This window comes from Bison bison, unplaced genomic scaffold (genome assembly GCF_000754665.1).
Source record: "Bison bison bison isolate TAMUID 2011002044 unplaced genomic scaffold, Bison_UMD1.0 scf7180017864097, whole genome shotgun sequence".
Taxonomy (NCBI): domain Eukaryota; kingdom Metazoa; phylum Chordata; class Mammalia; order Artiodactyla; family Bovidae; genus Bison; species Bison bison.
Window position 1 is genome coordinate 918,744 of NW_011494669.1, and position 12,488 is coordinate 931,231.

Sequence of the window (12,488 nt, forward strand, 5' to 3'; positions counted from 1 at the left end):
GAATGTTGAGCTTTAAGCCAACTTTTTCACTCTCTTGTTTCACTTTCATCAAGAGGCTCTTTAGTTCTTCTTCACTTTCTGTCATAAGGGTGGTGTCATCTGCATATCTGAGGTTATTACTATTTCTCCCAGCAATCTTGATTCCAGCTTGTGTTTCTTCCAGCCCAGCGTTTCTCATGATGTACTCTGCATAGAAGTTAAATAAGCAGGGTGATAATATACAGCCTTGATGTACTCCTTTTCCTATTTGGAACCAGTCTGTTGTTCCATGTCCAGTTCTAACTGCTGCTTCCTGACCTGCATACAGGTTTCTCAAGAGGCAGGTCAGGAGGTCTGGTATTCCCATCTCTTTCAGAATTTTCCATAGTTTATTGTGATCCACACAGTCAAAGGCTTTGACATAGTCAATAAGGCAGAAACAGATGTTTTTCTGGAACTCTCTTGCTTTTTTGATGATCCAGCAGATGTTGGCAATTTGATCTCTGGTTCCTCTGCCTTTTCTAAAACCAGCTTGAACATCTGAAAGTTCACGTTTCATGTATTGCTGAAGCCTGGCTTGGAGAATTTTAAGCATTACTTTACTAGCATGTTACCAAAATGGAAAGGTGGAGGAGAAAGGATAAATTAGAAGCTTGGGATTAACATATACACATTATTATGTATGAAATAGATAATCAATAAGGATCTACTATACAGCATAAGGAACTCAAATCAGTACTCTGTAATAAACTACATGGGAAAAGAATGTGAGAAAATATAAAAACTGAAATACTTTGCTGTATATCTGAAACTAACACATTACAAATCAGCTAACTATACTCCAATATAAAATAAAAGTTATATGAAATTTTTAAAAAAGAATGATGAAAGCCTAAGAAAAATTGTTCAATGGGAGAAGAAATGGTTCATTTTATCCAGATTTTTCACTAATGAAATAAGCAACAGTTATCACTGAATATTAAATTAATACTAAATCAGTAACCACTCAGAGTGATTGGGGAAAACACAAAATGGAATTCCAAGAAATTGACCTTGTGTTAATGTGCAGAGTAAATTGTAGAGAAAATCTGTAGAGACCAGTTTGGAGTATATGGCAAAGATAACAGCTCTATTATGTAATTATAGGTGAACTAGCCAAGCAACAGTGAAACTCTGAGGCAAGACAGAACTCGAATAAACTAGTCTATTTTCTTATTTGATTTCAGCTTTTGGAGCATTTACAGTAAATCCACAACTATCTGAAAAGATTAAAATTTATTTTGCACTGGTTCCAGTTGTTAAATACATAACTATATGGCACCTACATCAACCCAATGCTATTTAAGGTTTGTGATATATAAGCATACGCTTATAGTTTTGAAAATGAGGAAATGTGAATAATAATAAAGAAAAGAGATGCTGACACAGCCTCTTGCTGGATTAAAATGCAATGTTTCTCTCACTGACTTAGACATAATGCAGAATTCCCTGAAATTTGATGATGCATTCGGCATGGTTCTCAGCCTTGCATCATGCAGTTTAAATAATTTTTCCTTTTTCCTTATATCTATCATCTATTTTTTGAAATCATTATTAATTCACCTTCTCCTTATTTCAAATCCACAATGTGTATTTCTCTTTCAAGTTTTACTATCATGTAATTTTCTTTTAATTTCGTACACTGACATTTCAATAGGTTGCCTGGGGTTTTTCCTCTTTGTACTTCCTTTCTGTTTCATGTCTCCTTGCCTCTGCCTACACTAAGGTCTCCATTATATTTACTCTTAGGCATTATTTTGCTTGTATATTTAATGCAGGAATATTGCAGAAGTCATCATGGTAGTGGTGTTAGTTGGTCAGTCGTGTCCAACTCTTTGCAATCCAATGTACACAGCAGTCTCCTCTGTCCGTGGAATTCTCCAGGCCAGAACACTGGAGTGGATAGCCATTCCCTTCTCCAGGGGATAGTCCTGACCCAAGGATCCAATCTGGGTCTCCTGTATCGCATGCAGATTCTTTACTGTCTGAGCCATCAGGTAAGTTATGAAAAATAAGTAAAATTGCTGGAAATCCTATTATGGTAATGACACTGGCCATTTGGTCTGTGTATGTTTGATGTTTTTGTTCAGTCACTCAGTCGTATCTCTTTGCAACCCCATAAACATGCCAGGTTTCCCTGTCCTTCACCATCTCTCAGAATTTGTTCAAAACTCATGGCCATTGAGTCGATGATGCCATCCAACCATCTCATCCTCTGTCATCCTCTTCTCCTCCTGCCTTCAATCTTTCCCAGCATCAGGGTCTTTTCCAATATGTTGGTTCTTCACATCAGGTGGCCAAAGTATTGGAGTTTCAGCTTCAGCATCAGTCCTTCCAATGAATATTCAGGATTTATTTCCTTTAGGATTGACTGGTTTGATCTCTTTGCAGTCTAAGGGACTCTCAAGTCTTCTCCAACACCACAGTTCAAAAGTATCAAATCTTCAGCATGGAGCTTTCTTTATGGTCCACTCTCACATCCATACATGACCACTGGAAAAACCATAACTTTGACTAGACGGACCTTTGTTGGCAAAGTAATATCTCTGCTTTTTAATATGCAGTCTTGTCATAGCTTTTATTCCAAGGAACAAGTATCTTTTAGTTTCATTGCTAGAATCACCATCTGCAGTGATTTTGGAGCCTAAAAAATAAAGTCTGACACTGTTTCAATGTTTCCTCATCGACTTACCATGAAGTGATTGGACTGGATGCCATGATCTTAGTTCTTTGAATGTTGAGTTTTAAGCCAGATTTTTCACTCTCTTCTTTCACCTACATAAAGAAGCTCTTTAGTTCCTTTTCGCTTTCTGCCATAAGTGTGGTGTCATCTACATATCTGAGGTTATTGATATTTCTCCCCACAATCTTGATTCCAACTTGTACTTTATCCAGCCTGGCATTTCTCATGATGCACTCTGCATATAAGTTAAATAAGCAGGATGACAATATACATTATATACTTCATGAAAATAACATCAGTTTCCCAGTATGAGTTATTGTAATTGGTACAGAGTTTTTTATTATGGTTTTAATTTGTTGAATGATGATTGATCATTTTTCAACTGGTACTTGCTTCCATCAGTTCCATCTCCTCAGAGCTTATAGGTTTGATACTTATATTTAACTAGTTTGCTATTTTATTACTAAAATTCTAGTTTGTTATTTATATTTTACTATTTTAACTTATATTTTTGTTTTTAATACATATATATACATTTACTTATCTTGTCAAAAATAAAAGTAATGTTGCCATGTGTTTGCTTTCAGTTCAGTTCAGTCGCTTAGTCGTGTCCGACTCTGTGACCCCATGAACAGCAGCACGCCAGGCCTCCCTGTCCATCACGAACTAGCAGAGTCTACCCAAACCCATGTCCATCAAGTCGGTGATGCCATCCAGCCATCTCATCCTCTGACGTCCCCTTCTCCTCCTGCCCTCAATCTTTCCCAGCATCAGGGTCTTTTCAAATGAGTCAGCTCTTCGCATCAGGTGACCAAAGTATTGGATTTTCAGCTTCAACATCATTCCTTCCAATGAACACCCAGGACTGATCTCCTTTAGGATGGACTGGTTGGATCTCCTTGCAGTCCAAGGGACTCTCAAGAGTCTTCTCCAACACCACAGTTCAAAAGCAGCAATTCTTTGGCGCTTGGCTTCTTTATACTCCAACTCTCACATCCATACATGACTACTGGAAAAACCATAGCCTTGACTAGATGGACCTTTGTTGGCAAAGTAATGTCTCTGCTTTTGAATATGCTGTCTAGGTTGGTCATAACTTTCCTTCCAAGGAGTAAGTGTCTTTTAATTTCATGGCTGCAGTCACCATCTGCAGTGATTTTGGAGCCCAGAAAAATAAAGTCAGCCACTGTTTCCACTGTTTTCCCATCTATTTGCCATGAAGTGAGGAGACCAAATGCCATGATCTTAGTTATCTGAATGTTGAGCTTTAAGTCAACTTTTTCACTCTCCTCTTTCACTTTCATCAAGCGGCTCTTTAGTTCTTCTTCACTTTCTGCCATAAGGGTGGTGTCATCTCCATATCTGATGTTATTGATATTTCTCCCAGCAATCTTGATTCCAGCTTGTGCTTCCTCCAGCCCAGCGTTTCTCATGATGTATTCTGCATATAAGTTAAATAAGTAGGGTGACAATATACAGCCTTGACATACTCCTTTTCCTATTTGGAACTAGTCTGTTGTTCCACCTCCAGTTCTAACTGTTGCTTCCTGACCTGCATACAGGTTTCTCAAGAGGCAGGTCAGGTGGTCTGGTGTTCCAATCTCTTTCAGAATTTTCCGCAGTTTATTGTGATCCACACAGTCAAAGGCTTTGGCATAGTCAATAAAGCAGAAATAGATGTTTTTCTGGAACTCTCTTTCTTTTTCCATGATCCAGCGGATGTTGGCAGTTTGATCTCTGGTTCCTTTTCCTTTTCTAAAAGCAGCTTGAACATCTGGAAGTTCATGGTTCATGTATTGCTGAAGCCTGGCTTAGAGAAGTTTAAGCATTACTTTACTAGCATGCAAGATGAGAGCAATTGTGCGGTAGATTGAACATTCTTTGGCATTGCCTTTCTTTGGGATTGGAATGAAAACTGACCTTTTCCAGTCCTGTGACCACTGCTGAGTTTTCCAAATTTGCTGGCGTATTAAGTGCAACACTTGCACAGCATCATCTTTCAGGATTTGAAATAGCTCCACTGGAATTCCATCACCTCCACTAGCTTTGTTTGTGGTGATGCTTCCTAAGACCCACTTGACTTCACATTCCAGGATGTCTGGCTCTAGGTGAGTGATCATACTATCGTGATTATCTGGATCGTGAAGATCTTTTTTGTACGGTTCTTCTGTGTATTCTTGCCACCTCTTCTTAATATCTTCTGCTTCTGTTAGGTCCCTATCATGTCTGTCCTTTATTGATTCCATCTTTGCATAAAGTGTTCCCTTGGTATCTCTGAGTTTCTTAAAGAGATTTCTAGTCTTTTGCATTCTATTGTTTTCCTCTATTTCTTTGCATTGATGGTTGAGGAAGGCTTTCTTCTCTCTCCTTGCTATTCTTTGGAACTCTGCATTCAAATGGGTATATCTTTCCTTTTCTCCTTTGCTTTTTGCTTCCCTTCTTTTCACAGCTATTTGTAAGGCCTCCCCAGACAGCCATTTTCCTTTTTTTTATTTCTTGTCCTTGGGGAAGGTCTTGATTCCTGCCTCGTGTACAATGTCACGAACCTCCATCCATAGTTCATCAGGCACTCTGTCTATCAGATCTAGTCCCTTGAGTCTATTTCTCACTTCCACTGTATAGTCATAAGGGATTTGATTTAGGTCATACCTGAATTGCCTAGTGGTTTTCTCCACTTTCTTCAATTTCAGTCTGAATTTGGCAATAAGGAGTTCATGATCTGAGCCACAGTCAGCTCCTGGTCTTGTTTTTGCTGACTGTATAGAGATTCTCCATCTTTGGCTGCAAAGAATATAATCAATCTCGTTTTGGTGTTGACCATCTGGTGATGTCCATGTGTAGAGTCTTCTCTTGTGTTGTTGGAAGAGAGTATTTGCTTTGAGCAGTGTGCTCTCTTGGCAGAACTCTCTTAGCCTTTGCCCTGCTTCATTCTGTACTCAGGCCAAATTTTCCTGTTACTCCAGGTGTTTTTTGACTTCCTACTTTTGTATTCCAGTCTCCTATAATGAAAAGGACATCTTTTTTGGGGTGTTAGTTCTAGAAGGTCTTGTAGGTCTTCATAGAACTGTTCGACTTCAGCTTCTTCAGCATTACTGGTAGGGGCATAGACTTGGATTACCATGATATTGAATGGTTTCCTTGTAGCTCATATCCTTCCAGTAATGCAGCACTTAGACACTTGAACTGGAACTTAAAACCTTAAATCTAAGTTGTTTTTGAACGTATATCTGCCGGGAGCCGGCATATTGCATATTGAGTGCATATTGCATATCGAGTGCAGCACTTTCCACAGCATCATCTTCCAGGATCTGAAATAGCTCAACTAGAATTCTCACTGCCGGGAACCAGCGTGAGGCACTCCGCCCATGGCAAAGGTCATGAGGAAGGAGGCTCGGCATACGCAAAGGCGGGATCGAGCCTCAGGAGTCCCCCTGGAAATTCTCGAGCATCTACCCCCAAACCCAGAATCTGCCAACTTTCTGCTTTGTGCTCTCACCTACACCTCTGACTTTACGGGGGGCTGTCCCCCACTACCTCTCTCTGAAAAAAGAGTTAGCTTACAGCTCCAGTTAATAATTCCTGGGTGTGACAGTGTTTCAACCTACAAACTCCTTTGGAAACCCTCTAGCCTGCCTGAATAGGTTTTTCCGGCCACATGTGATTGTTCAGAGCCTCCCAGCTGTGAGAGGCGGGAGATGTTCTAAACTGTCTAAACACAGAGTCCTTTGAGTAGTTAAAAGATTGATTAGAAATTGTATTGATGAAGGGTTTTTCACTTATTGGGCCAATGTTGCTGCTAAGTCTCCATACCCCTTACCTACTGTGTCCTTGGCAGTGTATTGATTGATATAATGGGTTTATAGAAATGTAAGTAGTAGCCTCAATGTTTGTAACCTTGGACCCTTGAGTTAATTCTTTTCTTGATTGAGCCCACCTCACCTTTGCCCTATAGGAATGCAACTCTATCCAATGCTTTTTGGAGGCTGGCACCTGACTTTAGAATAATCACCTTTAGAGAAAAATAAGTTCCTTAAAATGTTAACAGGACTCCTGGCCAGAAGATGATATAAATCACCTGAACTTTTGCATATGATAAGTTTGAAAGCCTGGCTTCGATTAGGACCAGGAACTGCTGTCCTTGCATGACTCCACCCCTTCCCCCATTATCCTCTATGCACAACTTAAAGTATAAAAACTACTTTGGAAAATAAAGTGCGGGCCTTGTTCACCAAAACTTGGTCTCCCCATGTCGCGCTCTCTCTCACTCTGGCTGAGTCTCCATCTGGAGCGCAGAACCCACCATGCTTACTAATTATGCCTGGGCTTTTAAGATCAGACCGGGGAGGCCTCAGTGTCTCCTCTCCTTCGGGAGAATGGAAGGACGCCTGCGGCCTACGTAAGTGGTGCAAACTTCTTGTCTTGAAGTTTTATTGGTCTCCCGCGTAAACCAAGCTACTCAGCCTCTTTTCTCCACTGAATTTCCTCACTGAGCTATCCTCATTCTATTACTCTTTATATCTTTGATAAATATTTAAATAAATAGGTCGCCTATGCCGTCTCTCCTTCGAATACCTTGGATCAGCCAGGGCTGGACCCCAGCATATATCTAAGTGTGCATATGTGTGTTTGTGTGTTTATTTTCTAGAGTCATTTAGATATGTACCTAGCAGATAATCCAGAAGAAACTTCAGTTCAGAACGACCTCGACTGGAGCTGCACCAGTTCAGTTCAGTCAGTTCAGTCGATAGTCATTTCCAACTCTGTGACCCCATGGACTGCAGCACTCTAGACTTACCTGTCCATCACCAACTCCTGGAGCTTATTCAAGCTCATGTCCATTGAGTAGGTGATGCCACCCAACAATCTTGTCCTCTGTCATCCCCTTCTCCTCCCTCCCTCAATCTTTTCCATCATCAGGGTCTTTTTAATATGCTGTCTAGGTTGGTCATAACTTTCCTTCCAAGGAGTAAGCGTCTTTTAATTTCATGGCTGCAGTCACCATCTGCAGTGATTTTGGAATCCAGAAAAGTAAAGTCAGCCACTGTTTCCACTGTTTCCCCATCTATTTGCCATGAAGTGACGGGACCAGATGCCATGATCTTAGTTTTCTGAATGTTGAGCTTTAAGCCAACTTTTTCACTCTCTTCTTTCACTTTCATCAAGAGGCTCTTTAGTTCTTCACTTTCTGCCATAAGGGTGATGTCATCTGCCTATCTGAGGTTATTGATATTTCCCATATATATATAGATAGATAGATAGATATTATATGTACACTGCATATAAGTTAAATAAGCAGGGTAATAATATACAGTCTTGACGTACTCCTTTCCCAATTTAGAACAAGTCTGTCTTCTCTTATATTGTTGGAAGAGAGCGTTTGCTATGACCAGTGCGTTCTCTTGGCAGAACTCTATTAGCCTTTGCCCTGCTTCATTCCGTACTCCAAGGCCAAATTTGCCTGTTACTCCAGGTGTTTCTTGACTTCCTACTTTTGCATTCCAGTCCCCTATAATGAAAAGGACATTATTCGTTCTTTTTGCTTTATATAAGTGTTTGCTTTATATAAGTGTTAATTGTCTGGCTTAGGCACATCATTAAAATAGAAGCAACTACTTTCTTAATCTTATTTCTAACTTGCTTATCCCATCAGCGTTGCTGAGTAGACTAGTCAGACATTTCACCCTTATGAAAATCTGTTATGGTCATTCTGGAACCCAGGAATTGTGAGTTCTTCACACTTCTAAATTTTGTATTTTCCAATAGGTCCTTGCACTAAACTTTAAAATTAATTGACATTTTCTGTTATGCCAGCAAAATAAATGAAACAAAACCTTGTTGGGATTGTGAATCTTTCAATCCTTGAAAATAATATATCTTTATATTTATTTGTTGCTATTTTATTTTCTTCCAGGCTTAAACATTTTTATTTTGATGTTTGCTATTATATAGAACAAAATTGATTTTTATATATCAATGTACAATCCAAAACCATATCATACACACTTATCAGCTCTAATTGTTTTTTCATAGATTCATGGAACTTTTTATTTAGAGAATTACATTTTCTAAGAATAAAAACAGTTTTTCTTTATTTTTTTAGTGTCGATACTTTTTAATTTAATTTTGTGTGTCTGCCTTATTGCACCGTGAAACATCAAGAAGAATATTGAATACAAATAGCAAGAGCAGACATCCTTTTCTGTGCTCATAAGTATTCAGTTTTTCACTATTGTATGATATTCAGTGTAGGTTTTTCATAGACTCACTCCTTCAGTTTAAGGAAGCTAACTTCTAGCCCTAGTTTGTCTATCAGGAATGAATATTTGTTATTGTTTCATCCTTTTTCTGCATCTATTGAGATGAACCCATGATTTTCTTTTGAACTGATAGATTTTCTAACAGTTAACCTAATTTTTCATTCCGGGGATAAATCTCACTATTTCTGAATATGTCTACTTTATTATGCTGTCTTCAATTTGCGAAAGTCTTATTGAAGATTTTTGCAATCATATTTAGAAGACTTGTTGGCTATGTTTCTTTTCTTGTAATCTCTTTTTCTAATTTTAGTATCAAGGTAATGCTTGGCCTCATAAAATGAGTTGAAAATTAGTGCTTTTCCTACACCTTTCTGAAAGATATTGTATAAAATTGATAGTCTATCTTTTAAAAATATTTGGTCTATTTCACCAGTAAAGGCATGTGAATCTGAAAGTGAAAGCCAAGTGAAAGTGAAGTTGCTCAGTCGTGTTCGACTCTTTGCGACCCCATAGACTGTAGCCTACCAGGCTCCTCTGTCCATGGGATTCTCCAGGCAATAGTACTGGAGTGGGTTGCCATTTCCTTCTCCAGGGGATCTTCCCAACCCAGGGCTCGAACCCAGGTCTCCCGCATTGTAGACAGATGCTTTTTCCGTCTGAGCCACTAGGGAAGTCTGAAAGTTTTGTCAAAAATATTTTTCTGCAAACTCAATTTCTTCTATATACATATGGTTATTTATTTATGCATGAATATACTTGGTAATCTTTCTTCAAACAATGCACCCATTTCATCTAAGTTATTAAATTTATTGTCATATGATGATATATAGTATTTTCTTACTCTTCTTTTAATGTCTATGCTCATAGTAATTTTGGGTTTGTGTTATTTATTAACCATATGTACTCTCGGTGGACCTCTTTTCCATGGAATTAATTTCACTCATACCTTAGCTTTGATCCTTTCATAGGACATGCATACAGATTATCTTCTCTCAACATCCAAAAGTTGTGTCTTTGTATAATAGGTTTTTCTTTCTAATATCTATCTTGCATGATGCCCCATTAAAGGTTCTGGTTGCCATATTTATTATTTGATGATGTTATTTTTTAATTAATTTAATATAGGTAAGATTTATTTACAACAAAATGCACTGATTTAAAATATATTCTCCAATAAGTTTTGGTTAATGTGTGAACCTATGTAACTACCAACAAAATAAACCTATAGAACATTTCCATCATCCCAGAAAGTTTCCATTTGTCCCTCTGAGGTCAGGTGCTTTCCCAATCCCAGCCTTAAGTGATCTAAAATATAATGATTATGCATTCTATCACTAACAATTAATTTTTAAGTTTCTAGAAGTGCATGTAAATGGAGTCATTCATTATGTATAAATCTGTGCTTTACTTTTTGATTTACATTTGTACTTTGATCTTTATCTATACCTTTTATATTGTCCTTTCTTTCAGTCTCTATGTCTGAGGTAGAATTCATTTATCTACTTAAAGATATAATGCCATTTAATTGACTTTTTGTTTTTAACTGATAAATTCCTCTAAATATACTTCTTCCACTACCCGCTCCTTGAAGGATTTCAGAGAAAACGTATTTTCCTATTATGCATGGCATAATTTGCTCTTTAGTATCATTTCTTGCTCTTTATTATTGTATCTCTTAATCTGGCTTAGTTTTTGCCTCTGCTCCATCTCTTAAAACTTATTTTCTCTTTTAAAAAATTCACTTTATAAATTCCATTTTATTAACTTTTCTTTAAAAAGACATATCTCAAAATGAACAGATTTACTTGCTTACCTAAGTATGTGTTTTAAGTATAAGTGTATTTTCTATTTATATCTAGCATAGCTTAAATATACTATTTGTTTTCATTAACTTTATTAAATTCTATTTTTTCTATCTAAAATAAGATCAAGTTCATTACTCTCAATGGTCCTCATTCAGTTGAATTTTTAAAAAAATTCTAACATGCTATCTTACTAAACAGTTTTTTCCATATCACTGATACAGTATCACAGTGAACTAACTCATTCTACTACTCAGTAATACATTGCAAATATTCTTTTATTTCTTCCTTTTTTCATGAATTATACTGGACAGAATGCGTTTTTCCTTCACAAGTTATCTTTCAAATATGTCATTTTCAGATCCTGTTTGGTGAAAAAGATTTTTTATCCAACACATACATTAACAAGTTCATTGGTCAAAATGTGTGAAACCGTGTGGTAGTTGATGCAGTTTGTAAAAATTTATGTTCATTATTCGCTGGATATGATCCCCAAAATTTAAACGAAGTAGGTGTCACTTATGATTTAAAGTAAATTTTTTGTTGATGTTTTAATGATGCTATTTCATTAATAGCAGAGACAAGTTAACTTATCCAATATATGTATATCTTAAACTGCTTGATACAGGTAAACTGTATTATAATCCAAGCTATACCTTGCTCATAAATTCTGAAGTTCAGTATTCCTGGGATGGTGTAATCAATACATCTACATAGATAATTCAAGTAAACACTTTCACATCATGCATGAATGTATGTGTAAAAAAATTTTCATCTTTTTCCTCGATTTGCCTCATTTCAATAAATCTAGTATCATTATCAAGGCACTGATTATTCAGTTTAAGACTTCTTTCTCAGGAAAAATTTTTTTGCTCAAACATTATCATATAAAAACAGTTAGATTGCTCTGGCAATGGACAATGCTTCATTCTAAACTGACTGAGGAGGGATCTGAATCATAGAGGTAACACAGTTTTACTATTATGAAAAATTCTGATTCTTGGGAAGGAACTAATTATTGACAAATGTGTATATTTTTCTTTTTTATAGAGTCATCTTGATGTATACTTAACACAGAATCCTGCAGGAACGTCAGTTCAAAATGTGTTACACACTTGTCAAGTATGACTTTTCAATCATTCTATCACTCAATATTGATGGAACTTCCAATACTTATAAAAAGGTATGGAGAAAAAAAAGCATGGCTATGTGATGTGTTATATTTTAAACACCGACTATGGAGACTGGAGTAAGATAAGTTACTCCAGAACTTAAATCTCAATCAAATAACTTTTATTTAGTGTTGCCAGATTTAACAAATAAGATACTGGGCACTCATTTAAATTTTAATTTCAGGGGGCGGTCCTAAGATGGCAGAGGAATAGGACGGGGAGACCACTTTCTCCCCCACAAATTCATCAAAAGAACATTTGAATGCTGAGTAAATTCCACAAAACAACTTCTGAATGCCAGCAGAGGACATCAGGCACCCAGAAAAGCAGCCCATTGTCTTCAAAAGGAGGTAGGAAAAAATATAAAAGATAAAAAGAAAGACAAAAGAGGTAGGGATGGAGCTCCATCCCAGGAAGGGAAAGGGAGGGAAAGGGAAGTCGCTCAGTCATGTCCGACTCTTCGGACCCCATGGACTGCAGCTTACCAGGCTCCTCTGTCCATGGAATTTTCCAGGCAAGAGTACTGGAGTGGGGTGCCATCACCTTCTCCGAAGGC